This window comes from Protopterus annectens, chromosome 3.part1 (genome assembly GCF_019279795.1).
Source record: "Protopterus annectens isolate FY-2018-M chromosome 3.part1, PAN1.0, whole genome shotgun sequence".
In the NCBI taxonomy this organism is placed as follows: domain Eukaryota; kingdom Metazoa; phylum Chordata; order Ceratodontiformes; family Protopteridae; genus Protopterus; species Protopterus annectens.
In genome coordinates this window covers 1,036,002,326-1,036,021,886 of record NC_056732.1, presented here as the reverse complement: position 1 = coordinate 1,036,021,886, position 19,561 = coordinate 1,036,002,326, and the positions used below count along the sequence as shown (strand labels likewise).

The 19,561-nt window shown below is 41.5% G+C and overlaps 1 protein-coding gene across 2 annotated transcripts in view; it reads right to left on the bottom strand.

The window, feature by feature from the left end:
* Window positions 1-19,561, bottom strand: part of PTPN2 (protein tyrosine phosphatase non-receptor type 2) — a 2,647,405-nt gene that overhangs the window by 843,062 nt on the left and 1,784,782 nt on the right. The gene's annotated exons all lie outside the window — the stretch shown is intronic.

The following is a 19,561-nucleotide window of genomic DNA, read 5'->3' as shown; positions in this document are numbered from 1 at the left end:
AAAAATTAAGTTCTATGGATTATTTAAACAACTGCTACTTTGTGCAGTTATTTCAATCTTTCTAATTTGAGTACAGGTATGGTGAATACATTTCGGACTGTCTATACATGGCTACCTTGTGTCACTGTTTCGACTTCATATCATAAAGCATTTGGGAATTTCTGTACTATTTTTATCTCTTTTTTTTTCTTCTAAACTACGGCTAGATTAGCTCTTACTTCTGCCCTCTGGTTAACAACTAACTGCCCTGCTCTCCACTCTCTATTTCAGCAGCTATGCTCCCCTAAATTGCATCTTCCACAATAATTGGCAGAGGTATAACCTTACTCTCCTACTTTTCTTCAGTTTATTCAAATTTTCAGCTCTGTGAATTCCTTTTGACCTAGTCATCCTAAATATGCAATAATACGCAACATCAGTAAACACACACAGATAACCAATCTTAGTTCTGGAGAATCAGCAGGGAATAATGTCAAAACACTGAAGGGTATAGCATCACATTCCTGTCATAAAAAAAATTACAGACCTGATATCCACTAAGGAAAACTTTCAAAGTGAACACTTTAAATCAAAAGCCAAAACACACAAAAAAATACAAATATAACTCAAGAAACAAAAACATAAAACATTTCAACCAATACTTCTGTCGGGGTAGGGCACAGACCGTTCTCTTAGCTACATATACTAACTTCAGAAGTGATAAAGTCAGCAAATTCATGATTTGTGTTATTTGTTATTTTTTAGTTAACTGACACACAACAGCTTCATCGCTGCCTTCAATACAAGACTATGTTGTCCATCAGCATGACTCATGATGTTGCAAGTCAACAAAGCTTACTTCTGTGGACTCTCTACTCTGTATAACATCTATCCATTAGAGGATTAGTTATTACTGATCATGTCTCTCTCCCCAGTACATCTACTCATACCTGACCACAGATCAGAAAATATTCCCCGATTTATGGCTGGGTATGATGTTAGAACTTTTAATAAACCTCATTTACTGGAGGCCTGAATGGCTATTTTTTTGCCACATTTAGTGTTGTCTTCAGTTTTGGTTCTTGCTTTTTTTTTTTTGTTTTCGCTCTATCAGAGTTGGTTAACTGCCTCCTCGTTCTCCCTCCACTCTCTTCTTTAAGATGAAGACACTGAGCTCAGTGTCAAATAACACACCATGAAGATGCAAGACTTGTAGGCTCAAATTCAATGGTTTTATAGCCACACTTATGACCCATTTGCCTTCAAGAACTTTGACTGCTATTATTTCACGTGGATATTTTCTGTTACTTGTTTATAAATCAATATTGTTTTTGAATATGGTTAAGTCAGGCACTTATCTTCACTGTAAGCAGTAATTTATTCCAAAGATTTAGTAGCTGTCGTATTAAAGGGCTTAAGAAATAACACACACGGATTACAGATATGGTCTAACCTTCATGAGGTCTACATTCAACTAAATTCCAGAGATCTTCTGTGTACCACATAAAATGCTATTCACCGTATCTAGCTTATTAGCATTTAAGCAAGTAATACTTCACGGGGTGGGTGTTACAGTGAAATAATGGACTGTCCAGGGGGCTTGATGACACAGACTTATTCCACTCCACTCTCAATGCACTGTATATAAGAAGCCCTTGATGTCATTCCTCTGGGACAGACCCAGGCTTGCACTACCAACATAAGCAGCAGGTAGGAGTGGGTTCCTCCTTGCTTGTTGATGTACCACTTCACAGAGTGTTGTCTGTGAAGATGTGCCGGACTCCTCTACTGTCAAATGTGCCTGAATACCTTGATGGAGAGAATGATTGCCATAAACTCTTTTACATTGATACATCTCCTATTCTGGATTTTGTTCCAGGTCTCTTGGATCTTCAGCAATCCCCAGTGAGCTTCCCAGGCTGCATCTGAGTAGTCTGTAGTGAGCGCATGGGTATCAGGACTTAGCTTGAAAGGCACCCCTCAACTGAGCTGCACTTGATGGATCCACCAGGAGAGCTCTTTTTTGATGCAAGGCAATAGCAGTTTGGGGCACTGTGGGGATTAGGCATAGTGGCATCCTCTGTTCTTAGATATTACAGTAGCTTCCTGTTGTGTAGCCTCAACAGGGTTAACACTAAAATGTAGCCTCTCTAGGGTTACCACAAAAACAGAAGAGACTGTGTAGCCCGGCATTATTAGGAATTCCCTTGCAGTGATTTATTTTTCTGCTGTGCTACTGGCCAGAATCAGTTTAGTATGAAAAGCACTTTGTCCGAGGAGAGGAAGACCTAATGGTACTCTGCGTCCAGCAGGGCTTCTAGGAACAAGACCAGTTTGCTGTGTACTAGAGTGATTTTGGAAGGTTTAGAGATAGGCCTAGGCTTTAAAATCAAGCCAGAATGAAATGAAGGGCACTCTGAACCCCCTTTAGAGTTGGCACCTAAATGGAGCAGTCATTCAGGTAAGGCCATATGGAATGCTTGGTACTGCAGTAGGGAATTACTCAAGCTCTTTGTGAGCAAAACCTGGGTGCAGCACAGAAAAAAACAAAAGACAAAGAGGTATCTGGGAAATAATCTGTTCACAACCTGCTTATAGGTAATATGTAGGTAGGCATCACTGAGGTTCAGGGTGACCATGAAAGCTTGTGGGAGCAGGAGAGGTAGAGAGCCCAGAAAGGATAGCATTTTGAATAGTGGGTTTCTTTAGGGACTTAAGTTTTGTAAGACCCAAGATGGGTCTCAATGTGTCTTATTTTCTTGGAATTAGAACAGTGTGGAGAAAAACTGTGCTACTACGTTTGCTTTCAGTACTCTTGTCCTCTATGGACTGTTGCAACAGCAGATATTATAGCATGGGCTGAATTACGAACATCTGGTCCCTGGAGATCACAGAAATACCTAATACATTTGGACTTCTTAAGGACAGTAGTCTGCATCCCTGCCTAAAACTGAAAAGTGCTTCTTTGTTGTGGCGATTTTCTTTCACTGTCTGCCAAAGGGGCCAAAATGACCCCCTATTTTCTCTATGTGAAATGTTTGTGCAAGAGGTACTGGTGAGGATACAGGTGGGGGTGAGATCTGGAGGGTGGAGGAAGGGATAAGCATAGATAAATCATAGCTGTTCTTTCTCTCGGTCTAGGGCCTGAAGACATTCCTGCTTTCTCTTTTGGTTAGTTTGCAGTTTATTTTTTTACAGCAGCTTTTCATTCACTTCTTCCATTTTCCTCTGCCTTTGGTAAAAAGGCCAGCCTTCTGTAGGGTAGATCCCACTCTACTTTGGAGTAGGAGAGTGAAATAACCGTTTAACATACTTTTCTTCCAGTCTTTTGCTGTTGTTTTTCTTATTTTACTCCCCACTATCCCTCAGCTGCTGAGTTGTTGTCTTTACTTACATGAACATTTTATTCCCTTCTTATGGACTACAGAAATCCTACCACATCACTGCTGACATGTGCCCCCTTTACAGAAGTATCAAGGTGGCATCTCTCTAATGCAACTGTTGTCCATATTCAGTGTGGGAGTTCAGAGGTAGACTTCATGCATACAACTAAGGGTGGGGATTTTTAGATATGTAAGAAAGGAAACGAACACCTGCCTCATCGGATGTGCTGCAAGACAGATCCTCAGTGGCCTCCAACCCGGTCGCGGCAGAGGAATCCAGCAACAAAGCCAGGTGAGCCTCCGGATTCTCATCGAACTAGGGAGAAACACCAAGCATAGGATGGACAGTGGATGATTCCAGTCTAAACTTTTTTACCTTCTTCTTCCCTAACAGCTGACCCTCAAGGCGGGAAGTTCCTTCCATTGCATCTTTAGGGAGAAGATTAAGTCGCTGGTTCTCAAGATACAAAGAAAGGGAAGACAGCCTACTATGAAGGGTTTTCAGTATGAAAGCCTGACAAATCGAACAGACTGTATAGCTGTGAGAAGCTCCTAGGCAAGAAAATACACTTATCGTGGCATTCTTTATGGGGAATATGTCTCCCGCACTGGCATTTACCCTTTCTGGATGACATTAACCCCCCCCCCCACCTGGAGCAACAAAAATGCTAATAAAAAACAAAACCCCAATGGGGTATTTATCTGCAACAGCACAGAACCAGCAAGATGACGTGGCACTGAACTGGCAAACAAAAACTGCATTCAAACTTGCAAAAACGGCATCAGGCATTCAGACCAATGAATTGGAGATGCGTCTGGACAGGTGGCAAAAAGTTCTGAGGATGTTATGTCCAGACGTCACCTACATGTGGGCGAAGAAGATAGATTTTTATGGTCCTCCACCAACAAAGACCCAGGAAATGACTTGGAGAGTTTTGTAATCACATCTCTCTGTAATTTGGTGAAATGTGCCTAATTAAGCAACCGTAAAGCAAAGGCTGTTGAGATGTAAGCAAACTTGTTAACCAAGGCAGTTGTTTGGCTTTTATACAAATTTTCCTAATGGTAGCTAAGTTATTTACTATGTCCTGAAATGAGTTGCTTAAAATATTTTACAGCTAGGTCTAAGTGAAGGTATTTTAAAGGTGACCAGTCGAATTGCTGTAGCAGTAAATTAAATATTGTAGAATTTTTCCCTAGTGTGGTCATGGTTTTATATTTTTGTAACAATCTCTTCTGTGGTCATTGAAAATGACTGTTTGGATTTGTCTTGTTCTGCGGATCTTGATGCAAGACTCCTTTATGTTAAAATGACTACATCTGTTTGCATAATGTTTAATACATTCTGCTGTACTGCCAGAGGACAAAAATCACGGGAAAGGAGAATATATTTTTCTTGTGGTTACTCTGTGACTATTGATGTAGTAGGGAGCTTGGACAGGATTTTCTAGGCAATTACATGATGCTTCGGGGAAGGTATGTGTTGTCCTTTTTAGTGTCCTCATCTGCACTGCATATAATATTTCTGATGGCACCTCACCTAAGTGCCATGTTTAATCATAGCCTCACCTCAGGCTTCGGGTCCACTGAGTGGTGCATGGCTACAGTTATCCCACTCCACAAGGCAGATGGGAACTACCACCCCATCAGTCTGACGAGCCTGATCTGCAAGGCCATGGAACGTATGATCATGGAACTTATAAACAAAGACAATGGTAACCTTCAAACACTGGACCCCACCCAGTTTGGGTTCGTGAAGGACCGATCTTGTCTCCTGAACCTGACTGATGTCTTCAAATCAGTCTCCAGAGCTGTGGAAGAGGGTAAGGCGGTCCACACAGCCTATCTGGACCTTGCCAAGGCCTTAGACGCCATCCCCCACTCTGGAATCATAGATAAACTTAGTAAGCTGGGCATTAATCCCTACATCACTCGATGGGTTGCCAACTGCCTTACTGACAGAACCTACACTGTAAAAGTAGCCGACTCCAAATCCAGCTCCAGACAAGTGACATGTGGAGTACCTCAGGGTTCAGTCCTGGGACCACTCTTGTTTGGCATCTACTTCTTCTCTGAAGTACAGGCCAACACTAAGGGATTCTGGCTAACAAAGTTCGCAGATGACTGCAAACTGGGAGCCATTACTGTATCCCCAAATGATGTGGATATTCTACAAAAGGGCCTTACAGAAACAGATGCTTGGTGCCAGAGCCATGGGCTCAAGCTCAATGCCAAGAAATGTATAGGTATCCCCTTTGGGAAAAAACATGTACCCGTGAATTACCACATAGGTGGCAGTACACTAAACACCGAAAGTGTGATAAGAGACTTGGGGACCCAGGTGGACAGTGGTCTCACCTTCGACAATCACATCGCCACAACAGTCAGGAAATCCTTCTATGTGGCACACTACATCACTAAGGGCTTTTCATCCAGAAAAAAGAAGGTCATTGTCCCACTGTACTCATCCCTCATTAGACCCATTATAGAATACAACGTCTCGTTTGGTATGTACCTCTCAAGACATCTGCAACAACTGGAAAGGCTGCAGAAATACCTCACTAAAAGAATCACAGGCCTAAAGCAGATTCCCTATGCTGACTGTCTAAAAAAAACTCCAGCTATACTCTGTCGCATATTGTCTACTCAGAGGCGATCTCTGCTTAACATACAAGGCCATGTCAATCCCAGAGTTGTTGGACATGCTACACTTAAAGAACTCCCAATCCCTCAGAGCCACATGCTCCAGGGATCTAAACCTTGTCATCACAATGAACAAAACATGCTGGACGGATAGGTTCCTGACCCAGAGACTCCTCTGACTTTGGAATAGACTGCCCATACATGTCAAGCAGAGCACCTATTTGGCCCTCTTCAAAAGGAACCTTGACGATTGTATGGGAGATAGGAAATTCACCCCGGGGATCACGTCAGTCACCCTGCTAGAAAATGGTCCAGGGAAGTAAATATTGTGGGAAGAAATAGCCAGGGAATTGTTACAGCTAGGCTTGTATAGGCCATAGGACCGATAGACTAGTACCAACCTATGACCTATCGGCCTGGACTTGTTGCTAGGAGAGTGGACAGAAGAACTGTGTTTAGCAACCTCTTTCATAGTGCCCACTGCCACAACCATGACATCCACAGGAACTCCCTTCCTTCAATGAGGTCTGTCTTTGGACAGAGCAAAAAGTTTATTTGGGCAACGAGAGATGGGTTCTATGGTATCCAGTTCCTTCCATGCCCAGTGAGACACAAGATCTAGGTCATCCGCTGGGGGAGTAACCCAAGATGTCGATGGGCCGGACCTGAAGGTTTCCAGGAACACTGACTCTTCCTGGGAAGGGGGATTGTAAGACCATCCAACTTCATGGCTAAGAATCTCCAGAATGTCTCCAAAGCAGACATGTTCTGGTGGAGACCTTGGGGACTCCTCCCCTTCATCGAAGTCGGTGTCTTTGGTTAAAAATTTTTGATGGGAATGTATGTACCTCCTTTTGCACAATCTCTTCTGAGGGACCTCTTCAGTGGGATGATCTGGAGAGGTATCGGAAGAGAGGGGAAGTTCCTGCAGAGGAACTGCATTTAAGCTCGAATGGGCCAGCTATCCCTGCAAGATAGGCTGATAAAGCTTAAAACTCAGATCTGAAGGTAGTACAGTGGTTTGATCTGAAGAGATAAGAGTAGACTGGACTATTGGGTGAGAGAGAGCTCTCTCCACCACCTCAAAGGTAGAAGGGTTAGGAGAAGCTGTTGCTGGTCTCACTGGAACTGAAGCTCTAGGTGCTGCTGAACCCTGGTCCTGCCCGGGTTCCTGCCATGAGGGAGGAGTCAGACCCCAAGCTATCCAGTGCCGAAGCGCCAATGGGAAGTGACAGCTCCAAAAATCTTGAAACCATCCCCACCACATCTGGTGCCAAAGCTTCAGCTCCAAGACTCATCTTGCTCTACAGGGATCAGCTCCAAACAAGTCAGGGACGCAGATGGAGTTAAAGACGTAGCTGTCTTCAGATCCGACACACCAACTTTCAGAATTCTTGGAGCTGAGGGCTCCAAAATCATTGGAGAGAACAGAGAAGGAAATACAACTAGATGAGATACAAGCTCGAGGCTCACGGATCCGATGGGAGATGGAAACAGTACTACCCCCATCTGAATCTGAGCCCTGAGGAACTTCCTCACCATTTTATTCACATCTGCCTCAGAAAGACTCTGGGAGGTCCTGATAGAAGACGATGTGGAAGGAGGACATAACATTTTCTTCACAGCCTCTTGTAAAAAGGGTGATCGAAGCAGTGGTGACATGGGCTTTGGTGAAAAATGAGGCTCTGAGCCCGAGCAGATTTGAGTGTTCTCAGTGTCAGATCTGTCCTTTTAGGTAACTTAGCAAGTGGCTCTGAGCCTGGAGCAGGTTTCAGAGACTAGGCAGGAGAGGGTTTTTGTACTCCTTGGACTCCAAGGAGGATTTTTGTTTCTTGGTGGGGGTTTGATCCCCTGAAGCAGAAGCAGTAGTGGAAAAAGCAGACACAGGCAGCAACCCTTTTAACACCATTTTGTTGTAATGATTACTACAGGGCAGAGAACTGAAATCCACACAAATGTGGCAGGAGGTTTCAAGGTGGGCTACTCCTAAACAACATATGCACTCCCTGTGGCATCAGAATTGAGTATCTTATGCCCACAGGAAATGCACTTCTTAAAATCTGTTAGCTTTTCAGCCACATCAACAAGAAGGTAGAAAAATTAGTAACAAATATTAAAAAAAAAACAAAAAACATAGAAATATGAAGAAAAAATAGCAACAATGGTATATGAGAAATACCTTATGTACAGGTAGGAAAATTTTTTTACAAGGAAAGAAAAGAAGAAAGCATTACCAATAATGGAAATGAGAATACCCGGAAAAAAAAAAAGGTAGGGAAAAAGGACTTAAAACCTACAGCAGACAATACCCAATAACAGAAAAGAAATACAGAGAAGAAATATTTATGAAATATAACATTTTTCTACTTTAACTCACAAATGAGTTGAAACAACACCCCAAAAACTTGAAACAGTGAGATCCTCATCTGAAGCATAGAAGCGGCAAACAAGATCTGAGGTATTACAGGGGTTTGAGACATTATGGGTAAAGGAAGAAGCTGAAGAGTCAGATTCGAAAACCGAGCATCTAATTAAATGTGTCCAAGCCAGACCTAATGGCAGATCAGAGACCCATATGTTGAGGAATGAATAAAAATGACATGTTCAGATATTGCTATTGTTAAACATGCAAATCCAAATATCACCATCAGCTATTCTTTGTAGTCATAATTCCATGTTTGATTTTATACTGCTTGTTAACCAAAAACATTTAAACATTGACTATTTACAAAAATAATAAAATTATTGATAAACTAGCCACCAAATAACCCGATAAACTCTCCGTGACCAAATCCAAAAGAAGCAAATATAATATCGACAAACTGGTGGAAACGGAGTGAAACAGGAGCAAATGTATATACAAATAAAACGTAATTTATTCAATGGTGTCCAGACAGATAAGCGCTTTCGCTAAAAAGATCTGATGATGCTTTTTAGCGAAAGCGCTTATCTGTATGGACACCATTGAATAAATTACATTTTATTGGTATATACATTTGCTCCTGTTTCACTCCATTTCCACCAGTTTGTCGATATTATATTAACTATTGACAACCTAATTTGAGATCAGGAATTAATTTGTAACCATACTGTTTTGCTTTCACTGTTTTACAAATTTTAACAATTGGATCACTGACTTTTCATCTTATATTGGAGTCTACTTTATGAAATAGATTTAGAACCTAGGTACTTTGTTCCATGTCAGCATCATTTCCACTACATCACCCCAAATAGCCCTTTTCTACAAGGGGTTGAAAAAGATGCTTCTCTGCACGTGGAGCATTAAGAAGCTCTGCTTTCTTTAACACTTTCTAGTAGAAACTGTGCCCTCAGCCAGCCATACCATCTCAAGACTGACCCCCAGATGCTACCCTGCATGATGCATCTACTGCATCATAGCCACATTTAATGCAGTGCTTAGCCACCTGCCATAATAAATGAAGTTGCACAGGTCTAGCACTTTCACTTGCAGGTCCTCGTTTTCTATCCTGTTCATCATTTCCCTCAATTGGGACAAGAGGGTCCCACTGATATGTCACCTGTAAAGATGACAAGGGTAGCAGAGGAGTAGGCTTCTTCCCAAATATGTCAAGAAGTTTACTCTCCCTATTACTAGGATGTGGATTTTTTCATATATTTGTTTCTTTTTCGCACCCCCCTTCAGCCAGGATGACCATCAACGAATGTCAGTGCCTGTCCTTCCTCCTAATCTGTACCCCCAACCTGAGACTGCACAGTTAAACCTCTGGACCAGGGCTGCTAACCTGGATGAAGAGTTGGCAGAGCAATTACTCATCTGCTAGAGATGACAGGAAGACATGGAGGTGTCCTAACCAATTGTCAGCCATGAAAGACAGGTGTGCAATGTTATAAGCACATCCCTGTAGTAATTCATGCCCATGATGTGTTAACATTACTATCATCATCATCATCAGCCCCATTTTTCTACATGGGGTTGGGATACCGTGTGAACTGTTGTCAACTCTCTCGATTCAGTGCTACACTCCTGCATTCTTCAACACTCATGCTTGACTGTCGCAGATCTTCTTTCACACAATCCATCCACTTCTTTGCTGGATGTCCTCACTTCCTCTTACCTTCTTCCTGCCTGTCCCAAATCTTCCTCAACAGATTGTCCTCTGCTTTTCTACACATGTGCCCAAACCACCGTAATCTGTTCTCTTTGATCTTTTCTGCAATTGGAGCTACTTTGGCTTCTGCTCTTATGTCTTCATTTCTTCTTCTGTCCCACAGTGTGCATCCTATCACCTTTCTCAGCCACTTCATTTCCATCACCTCTAGCTTCTTCAACTGTTCTGCCTTTACTGCCCAGGATCCTGTACCATGCAGTAGTACTGATCGCACCACTGTCTTGTACACCTTACTTTTCAGCTTCTTTGGCATTCTTCTGTCATAGACTACACCTGATACTCTATGCCAGTGGGCTGCAGCCCCTCTGACTCTAGCTTTGACCTCTTCATTCAGACTACCCTTCTCCTCAACTACTCCTCCCAGATACTTGAAGCTGTTTACCTGTTCCATTATCTTCCCTTCTATCTCTATTCTCAGCTTCCTCTGATTTCTCCAATTTGCTGCCATTACCACCATCTTATTTGTGCTTATTTTCATCCCATGTGCCTTCAGATTTGCATTCCATTCTCCTCTCCTTTGCTGAAGTCTAGCTCAGAGTCTGCCTGTACTGCCACATCGTCTGCATACAGCATCTTTGTTGATCCATCCCCTCCAACCTGTTTGCTAATGTAGTCCATCACCAGTATGAACAGCAGTAGGCTCAGAGATGAACCCTGATATACACCCACACCCACTGGGAAACCTTCTGTGAGACCGAACATTGTCCGTACTTGAGTTATTGAGTCCTTGTACATAGCCTGCACTAATTCTATCAATGTTTCAGGGACTTCAAACCACTGCAGTACTGCCCAGATCAGCTTTCTTGGGACCTTGTCATATGCTTTCTCCAAGTCTAGGAATGCCCAGTTGGACTCTCTCCTTATCTCTAGCTTCTTCTTAAGTATCTGTCTCAATGCAAACATCAGGTCAGTTGTGCTGCATCCTGATCTCAATCCAAACTGCTCATCTCTCATCTTACATTCTACTACTCTGTGTATCCATTTATTAATCACCCCCTCCAGAACTTTCATGCAATGTAATAGGAGTTTGATGTCTCTGTACTGCCCACAGTTGTGGATGTCCCCTTTGTTCTTGTACAATGGCACAAGTATGCTTATTCTGCAGTCATCTGGGATACGCCTTTCTCTTCACACTACTATTAGCACCCTCAGGAGCCATTTCTTCCCTATTTCACCCAGCATCTTTATCATATCTGCTGTGACCTCATCTGAGCCTGCTGCTTTCCCTGACTTCATCTTCCTTAGTGCTGTTCTTACTTCTTCTAGGGTGGGCTCCTCTTCTTCTCTCATCGTAAGATGTTTCTGGGGCAGTACAGCTTCTGTGGGGTTTTCTTCATTCAGAAGCTGCTGGAAATACTCCTTCCATCTGCCTTCAATGTCCTCTGGGCTGGTGAGCAAGTTGTTGCTGGCATCCCTTAAAAAGGGTGTCTATCTTCTTTATCTTTCTGTCTTTGCCTTGCAACCTGATATAGTTTCTTTATGCCACTTACTGAATCACTTTCCAGAAGTTGGTACAGCGCCTCCAATGCCCTACTCTTTGCTATTGCAACTTCTTTCTTAGCTTCTTTGTTAGCTAACCAGTAGTTCTTCCTAGCCTGGTCAGACTTTTCTGTCTCCCACTTCTTCCTGCACTCCTTTTTTCTTTTGATGACTTCCTGGACTTCTGCATTCCACCACCAGCTTTCCTTATGTACCTTATTTCCATACCTGGCTCGGCTACATATTATTTCTGTAGTCCTAACACATGCTGTTTTTAGGCGCTGCCATTCTTCTTCAACTCCACCTATTTCCTCCTTGGGGTGCTAGAGCCCTGAGTAATTCCTTGAACTGTTGTACTTTCTCTCCAATCAATTTCTAGGTTTTCAGCCTGGTCTTTGTTGACCTTAGAGCCTTCTCTGACCTCTGCTTGTAGCTGATTGTGGCAACTAGTGGTTTATGCTGTGGGCCGTCTGTTTCACTGGGGATGACTTTGCAATCATGGATTCTGCCCCACTGCCTTTTCCTCACTAGGAGGAAGTCTACCTGAGTTGCATGTTGACTACTCTTGTATGTGATCTTCTGACTGTCTCTCTTTCTGAACCATGTGTTAGCTACTATCAAAGCATTTGCCAGACAGAAGTCTAGAATGGCTTCTCCGTCTTTATTCCTGTGACCCACCCATTTGGACCCAGGCAGTCCTCATATCCTGTTCTATCTGTCCCGATATGTGTATTCAAGTCTCCCATTATCAACATTACTATCCTTGTTGTGTTAACATTAGCCTTCTTTCTTAATGAGCACATGCTCTTGTGAGACACTAATACCGCTAACCATCATCTGTTGCAGACCATCATGGCATCACAAACCCCCCCCCCCCCAAGACAAGCAAGTTGACTATTGTCTCTCAAGCTTATTCCTGGCCCCTTTCAGGCATCACTTCAGCTTCTTGGACCAAAAATTCATTCCTTGTCACCAGCAACAATGACTGCAATAAATGGAACTACCCAGTATTTTTATAAAGGTATTTAAAGGCAACACCAAACCTGTAAAAGCAGTTGGGCTTCCTAGCAGGAGGCAGCCAGAAATCTGGCAACAAGAATACATTTGCAAAGACACCATTCAAGGTATCAATTACTGACAAAGAGCAAAAGACGTAAGCTCAGGTAGTCCCAGAAATTCCCTGCATCTTTTCTGGACCAGACAGAATTCCTTGTACACCATGTGAAGTGATCTTTCATTCTATGAAGAGTATCCATAAATGAGACACCCTCTGATACAGAAGATGTTCTCAGTGCCAAACTTATACAGAGGGGGAGGACATTTACTTAACACGAGCCAGTCTGTCTACCTCAAAGGAGTCAAGAGTCCTTGGTGGGGTGATTTTCTTTCCCTCTGTTGAAAAGGGACAGCTGTCACTGATGGTTCCTTACAGGAAGGGTCCTCAAGAAAACAAAATCCTGAGCAATCCTCATGAGATACAAGGAGGAAGCCTGGGATGGGGAATGGAAGAAGACTCATGCTATGGCAAACTAGTGGACATCCATTTTTGCCTAGACTGTCTGGCCCTTGACTTAGCTGTACAGACCACCTCAAAAGCCTACATGTGCAGATGGGCTTCTGAGGCGTAATTTCTGAAACCACTGACATCCTAACATACAAACACAGAGGGAATATTGCCCTTACTTTCTAACATAATGTGGACAGTAAAACCAGAGGCCAAACTGAGAGGCCTCTAGACCAACTGACTACTAAAGGTATACAGGTTGCAAAGCTATGCTGTAATCTGAGCATGTAAATGTCTCCAGAGGGGCAATGCATGACATTAGATGAAGCAGGCACTACAGTCAGGGGTTGCAAAAGTGTCTCTTCTGACCTGATGCCTTTGATCCCAGAAGACGCCTTTGGACTCAGAAGGAAAGTTGACAACCTCCTGGTACTTAAACTTCCCTTTCCTCAACAGAATGTTCTATGATGAATTTGGCCATGGTGGTCTTAGACATGGCACATAGTTTTCTCTCATTAAGATAGTCTTAGTGAGCCTTTGGCCTTTCTCTTGATCATCTTCTGATTAAACATTGTACAATGACGACAATTTGCAACATCATGTTCAGGTCTTAGGCAAAAAAAAAAAGACACTTGTAAACATACTGTTGGGGGATTTACTTCTTAAACACCAAACAGTTTACTTTTTCAGTTTCTGACATCTAACCCTGATGCCTGAAAGCTACGGTTATCAAATACCCAACTAGACACATGTTGAAAAAAAACTAAGTACTGTTCTCCAGTGGGTTACCTACCTCTGCTCTGTCTGGAAGTGAGGCCTAACTGACAGACTGATTATGCTTTCAGAATAATTCAATCTGGAGTGAAATGTGGGAAAAAAAACTAAAGATGCCAGAGGAAAAAGCCCATATTACACTACAAATATCAAGATGGGATGTAGGTCTGGCCGACTACAAGGGAGAAGAGAGATAAGCTCTGGTAGATGGGTTGGCCGTCGAGTCTTTGGCAGCAGATATACCAAGAGTTATTACTGCAACACTGAACTACGCAATGACCATTAATGTTACAAGGACTCTCCTAAACAAGGAACGTATCTGAAGGAAAGAAGACCTCCTAGTAACACCAATCACTTCTAAAATCCAAGTCAGGACATGTTGCAGAATCAAGATCAAAACCAGAAACTATGCATCTTTCCTCACTAGGGACTGAAACAGATTACAGGCAAACAGAAAGGCAATAGGAAAGTGATACGTGAAAGACCAGACCTAGTTGAATCTTTAGTTGAGTCAAAGCTGCTGTTAAGAAAGGGTAGTTAGTAGGGCATATAAAATACTGCATTACAGCAACAAGAATTGATCAGAAGAAGTTACAAAAGATTGGGACAAAAGAATAGAAAAGCATTAAACAAAGCAACAGTAAGAGTATATATATATATATATATATATATATATATATATATATATATATATATATATACATACATACACATGGCCCCTAAGTATGCAATAAAGTCCCTTCTCCATGGAACTGTTTGCGTAAGTGTTTTTATACTCCAAGCAAACTTCAGTAAAATTTTCCACAAGTTGATAGCAATTGCTGGAGGTGTAGTAGGAATGGGAGAGCTGACTGGAAATATGTTTTCTGGAAATATAACAGGTTTGCAGATTTTAAAAATTCCCAGTGAAATACTTTGTCAGAAATGTTGGGGGAGCAAATGATTGTAGCAAAGGAAATTATCTTTTTTTTTTAAACACCTTTACTGAATTATCACTTGTGACATAGCTAATTTACATTTACATAAAAGTAATCAAACTGTATTAACAAGTTAAAATTAACAAAGATTATGCTTCATATATACTGCTATATATCATATAACCTAAGCAACATTACATAAATTATTCAACTCCTGCCTTTTTTTAAACAAGAAACATCTTTATTAAACCATCACTTATGACATTGGCAATCATACATTTATATAAATGAAAACAAACCACCCCGATACAATCCTAGTTGCAAGCATTTTACATCACAAACCATACTGAGACACTCCCAGTTGCAAACATTACACATCACTTATAATCTACCCAATCATTTTCAGTCAAATATTAATAAGTTCATTAAAGTCCTCCCTTCTCTTAAACCTCATTCCTCCCCTGTATGTATTGTTCCTACAATTCGCATTTTTTCTGACATAGTTTGCTCCTACCCTTTTCTAAAGATCTCAGTTCCAGTTGTCTTATCTCTGTTACTATATTCACTACTTCTAGTATAGTTTGTTTAGATTTTGATTTCCATTTTCTAGTAACTGCCTTTTTGGCAGCCACCATAATTACACACAGGAAGGCCTTACCATGTCTAGGCAATTCCAATTCTGTATCACAGCTCAGAAAAATCATCTTCCTTGTCACACCAATTGGCCTAACCAGCTTCTCGACAGTGCATCTCGCAGTGAATCCTTAAAGTCCGCCAACTCACTGCACTTCTAGAAAATATGTTCCCAATTACCGCTGTATTCCCTGTCACACCTCCAACATTTGCTGTCTACCTGAGGAAACATTCTCTGGGGTCTACTTGGGGTATAAAAATATCTACGTAAACATTTTCAAGCAAAAATCCTAAATCTTCTAGACTTTGTTGTATATTTGGGATATATCTTTCCATTGTTTCTTTGTGAATTTCTTACCCAATCTCTCCTCCCTAATCCTTTCTAACCTCCTTTGATTGATTCTTATAGTTAACATGCAATATTTTATATGCTCTACTAATTATTCCTTTTTTAATGGCAGCTTCTGTTCTAGCTTCTACTAAAAATGTAGGACCCCCCCCTATTTCTTTTCCTTTGCCTATACTCTGATATCAACCATTGATAGCGAAGGCAATCTCTAATCTACACTGCAAATAAAATTCTTGGCGTCTTCCCATTCTATCATCTTTCTCTCTCTAGTTATTTGATCCCAATACATTGGTTTCTTTGCCAGTTTTCTCCAATAGATTCAAGCCCCGTCTTGCCTATTGTCTATATCCCTAACTGCACTCATCCCTATTGGCAGAATCTTCTTTCACCATTCCTGTGTTGGTTTAGTTCTTAGGATACTTTCTGCTACATTATAGATATAATATTCTGTATGATTATTGTTATTTTCCTTAAAGGCCTGCATCCAAAATCACAGTCTCTCCTTGTTTCTTGAGCCCCCCCCCCCCATTTCATCATCATCCCTTTCCACTTTGAATTATAATGTTCTTTCTGCTTGTGCTACACATAGCAGCCTTAACTGTGTAGCTCTGAAATACCCCTTCAAATCGGGTAATCCCAATCCGCCCTGCTCTACAGGAAGAATCAGCTTATCCCACCTGACTCTTGCCATCTTCCCCTCCCAGCTAAAGTCCTTCTTTAATTGCTATCCACAACTTATCCTCTGGTTGATAAAAGTATGCCTGACCTGTGTATAAAACTAATGGGACTAAAAACATTTAACTGCTTGTATCTTACTATTCATATTCATATAACAAAGCTTCCATTTTCACAGTTTTTGTATCCCCTACCTATCAACCTACATGGCTACTCCCAAAATATTACATCTCCCACTAGAATTGGAAATACTAGGCAAAAAGAAAGCACTATCGACTGGATTCTTGCCAATAAAGATTCACAAAATTATACTACAGGGACCCTCCCCAATGATCTTAGTGACCACCTTATCACTTTCATTATGAAACATAAATTGAGGTTCACAAGACCTCCTATCTATAGACTAGTTAGAAATAAGAAGAAATTCCTCCCAGTGCAATTCCTAGACGAACTCAAATCGTGTAACTGGTCCATGTTAAAAACACTTCCCCTAGACGAGAGTGTGGATTACTTCAATGACACATTCCTAAAGATACTAGACACTCATGCACCAAATCGTCTTATCAGATCAAAGATTCGCGTAGCACCTTGGCTAACCAAAGAAACTAAACTGAAAATTAAGCTCAGAGACAAGGCATGGGATAAGTGGCGAACCACGAAAGCACCCCTAGATCGCATTATATTTCAACAATTCAGAAATTCTACAAAATCCAATATCACTCAGGATAAAAAGAACTATTACTGCCACCTCCAGGACAAACATCAGAATAACCCAAAGAAGTTCTGGGCAGGTTTTAACAACCTCCTTCATTCTGGGAAGCCTACCACCCCTACCCCCGTGAAACTTACTGGTAAAGATCCTGTAGAAATAGCAAATGCGTTCAACTCTTTTTTTACCGAAACGATCCAGTCCCTAGCCAGTCAGTTACCTGCTTCTTCCTCATCCATAATCAATGCTATTAGTAAATCTCCACCTGCCTTTAATCTTCAACCAATATCCACCTCCTATATTAGAAGCCTACTGAAGAAACTTAAACCATCCAGCCTATCTGCTGATTGTCTTCCGGCCGAATACTTGCAAATAGCATCTGATGTTATAGCCTACCCTATCTCAATCTTGATAAACAGAACCATTACAGAGGCTACAATTCCCTCTCTTTGGAAAATATCATATGTCATCCCACTTCATAAGGGTGGCTCCTCCACGGAAATTTCAAACTTTATGTGTTCACAAGCAACTCCTATACTATCTCACCCAAAACAATCTTTTGTCCAAAACCCAACATGGCTTTCGCCCCCATCACAGTACAACTACCGCCCTCCTCTCCTTTGTTGACTCAGTCAACTGTAACCGTAATAACAAACTTATTACTTCTGCTCTCTTTCTTGACCTGTCAAAAGCCTTTGACATGGTCAACCATCAACTATTGCTTCACACCCTCGAAACTCTTCACCTTGACAACTCAGCCCTAAGCTGGTTTAACGCTTACCTCTCAGGTAGACAACAAGCAGTCCAGTGGCAAAGCAAGCTATCTCACCTATTACCCAATACCATAGGTGTACCACAAGGCTCTATACTTGGTCCCCTTCTTTTCTCGGTATTCATAAATGATCTCTCTTTAATCATCCCCAAAGCCATCTGCATTCAATATGCAGATGACTCCACACTAATCTGCTCTGACATCTCTCTCCATAATCTCCAAGTAGCCACCCAAAACTGCTTTGCTGCGGTTGAAAAATGGTTCACAGAACGGAAACTTATCCTGAATCCAACAAAAACTAACTTACTATTAATTTTCCCCTCCTCAACCACTTCCTTAGGGCAACACCCCTCTCTCATTAATAATATGACCTTCTATGTTCAGTCCACTAATGGCACCATCATAGAGCCTGTTACCAACACCAAACTACTAGGCGTCATTATAGATCACAAACTCAAATTTGACTTGCATATCAGTTAAACCATAAAGACAGTAAACAAGAAACTTGGTTCCATGTACAGAATTAAAAACTTTTTAACTCCCAGCACCAAACTAACCATAGCACGGACACACCTCCTCTCCTCTCTAATATATGCCTCTCCAGTACTTTCCTTCCTAAATAAAACCGAGCTTAATAAACTCTCTATAAACACAACCATATTGCCAAATTTGTTACAGGTGAACCGTATCGTACTCACCATTGTATTAACCTAAAGAAACTTGACTGGTTAGAACTCCCCAATCTTCTCAAACTTAACCAACTTACAGAAGCATTCAAAATAATTAAAGAACCAGAGAAAACCCCCTCACTGAGCCAACTCTTTACCCCCTACACCAATCTTAGCTGCCTCCGATCTTCACATAGTGTCCTGATACAAACTATCAAATCTAACAACTTAGGTGGAGACGCTCTATATGCCAACTCCATTGGAAAACTATGGAATTCCCTTCCTAATAACCTAAAACTAACTACCTCTCTCAACCAGTTCAAAAGTAATCTTAAAAAATTCCTAAAAGCTCATTGGCTATGTCCTTGCACTAAACCGGACTAGTCCAAATAAGTCCACTATCACCCCTTGTCATTTCCTATTGCCCTCTCCCTCAGCTCTTTTTTCCACTAAGATCCCTACAATTACATGTTTATAACATCTCCTGTTCCTCTGACTGCCTTCCCCTCATAATCTCTATGTGGGTTTTATGGGACTATAATTTCACCCTTCTCCTCTGAGCCTTTTATCTTTTTCCTCTATACCGTCTGGAACAGCCCAACTCCACTTTCCTTTACATCACTCGACTATTTTACCTATGCCCTGTTTAAATTGTCACCTCTCACTATCATGTTATCAAGCAATTTATTTATTTTAGAAAGATTGTATCCATATATGCATAACAAAGTCTTATTTTTTAATGTGGAGCTTTTCTCCCTGGGTCCCTAACCTGCAATCGGTATGTTTATTTCGGTGTCTCTAACTAATAGCATTATTATGAATTTATCTGTATGTAAGTCAAAGTCCTGTTTTTAATGTGGAGCTTTTCTCCCCGGGTCTCCACTGAAAATGGATATGTATCCAGTTGGACTAACCCGGTAAACAA